General features: G+C 40.5%; 1 long non-coding RNA gene across 1 annotated transcript; it reads left to right on the top strand.

The window, feature by feature from the left end:
- Positions 1–327: 327 nt before the first annotated feature.
- Positions 328–1,270, top strand: LOC109250332 (uncharacterized). The gene is made up of 3 exons (XR_002072991.1): positions 328–420; positions 807–879; positions 1,212–1,270. It is a non-coding gene; the product is annotated as an uncharacterized LOC109250332 (long non-coding RNA).
- Positions 1,271–1,932: the final 662 nt, after the last annotated feature.

Here is a 1,932-nt window from a genome sequence, read left to right as displayed (position 1 = left end):
GCATTCTCAGATTCCTATTCTCACCATTCTTTATCACCCACACAATGAGCTTGCTAAGCAGTTCTGCATTATCCACAAATAATGTACACTCATCCTTCATCTTAAGTCAAATGACACCTCCACCACGGAGCCTTCTCTAATCTCTCCTAAGAACACTAGAATTAATTAGGCATTCCTTCTTCCATGTTCTGTAACAAAGACACCTCCTCTTCTTTGCCAAAAAAGAAAAAAAGTGAGTGCTACCAATAGTTCCTTCATATTTCTTGAGATAGAAAATAGATCTTAAAGTTGTTGAAACTTTTGATTTGGTAATTCTATGTTGCTTCTAATTCCAGGGTAGGATCTCAGGGGTGTCCAGCCAGCCTTTCTTTGTACTGAAAGGGGTCACCTTTTCAAGCATTGTATTCACACAGCTTTGAGGTAGGTATCACCTTCTAAGGTTCTTAGGAAGCTTTGAACTGGGGGAAATCTTCTAATTTCAGATACTCCAGACTTAGGTATTCTGTTTAATAATTAAATAAGGCTATCTTCATATGTGTGTTTAGAGAGAATACCATGAGGTCAATTTGTTTTGGATTCCTCTAGCTGAAGCCAGAGAGTTGAGCAGGGCACCATAAACTTGGGGGGAGGAGGGTGGCCAAGGTGAATAGGCTCCCCACCTGAGGTGGTCAGTGAGCCCCAGTCATATGGTAAAAGGTTGACAAAAGAGGTGACCATTCAGGACCCCTAAGGAGAGACTTGTCAGTGGATTTTGGGAGAGTTACATATCATAATTTAATTTAGATTTTCCTTTTAAATTTTTATAGTTTATTTCTTCTCTGAACTTCATTTCTAAACCATGACTGTTCTGGGTGAGCTGTGCTTAGAGACATAACGGAGGTATTTATGTCTTCACTTTGGGAAGAAAGGGAGGTGGAGGAGGGTTGTGGCAGCGTTGAGAAGAAGCTCTGAGAAATCTGAGGGAATGGGCAGAAAAACCTGGGCAGTAAATTGAAGAGAAAGTTGATAATCAGCTATAAAGACAGATTTGTGCAAGGTTTAAGTACTCCCACTTGGAGAAGGAATTTGATTTCTTGCAGTTATGCAGACAGGGGCTCAGTATAATAATGGGGTTCTATAATTTGGTATCCAAGTGAATGATAAACCCCACCCACCTTGGGAGGATTTTTGGTGACTTTGCTCATTCTTCTTGTTCTCTGGATTCTAAACAGTTGAAGATGGATCCAAGGGCCCACATGGAGATCAAAATGCAGCACTTGCTTCATTTCTGGTACATCTAGTTTGAACAATATAGGAAAACTTAGTTACTGTAAACTTTGGGACCTGCAGAATCCTGATATGGGTTTGGACCACCAAGTTGCAACAGAATGAAGTAGAGATGAGCATAAAAGACATTTTTAGATATCTGCAAGATACTGCTAATATTTTGGGGGTTTGCATGTATTCAAATTATTGAGAAATGTTCTATTCATATTATATACACACACACACACACACACACACACACCCCAAATATATATATATTTGCCATCCAAGTTCATGGGACTCCCTAATTCTATCCTTGGACTCCTGAGAGGCCTGTGGAACCCAGATTAAGTAGTTCTTTCTTGGGAAGAAATTTCATGAGCAAGAAAAATATCAACAAACATTTTATTGAGATTAAGTAGGCTGCAGAGACCTAGACGCCTTAACTACCCACCCACCCTCAGATGCATCTCCAGGGGGATGAAAGTCAATGAAGGTGGAGGAAGGTGTCTTTCTGGCTCCAGGTGCAGATGTTCCACCCTACCTCTTGCCCTGCCCCAGACCCACCCTGATTTGGGTTTTGTTGTTTTCTTTCTTTTTTTTTTTAACTTTTATTTATTTTTGAGAGACAGAGAGAGATAGAGCATGAATGGGGGAAGAGCAGACAGAGAGACACAGAACTTGAAG

This window comes from Panthera pardus, unplaced genomic scaffold, assembly GCF_024362965.1.
Source record: "Panthera pardus isolate Hobbes unplaced genomic scaffold, ASM2436296v1 HiC_scaffold_12, whole genome shotgun sequence".
NCBI classification, from domain to species: Eukaryota; Metazoa; Chordata; class Mammalia; order Carnivora; family Felidae; genus Panthera; species Panthera pardus.
This window is presented reverse-complemented; position numbering and strand designations above follow the sequence as displayed.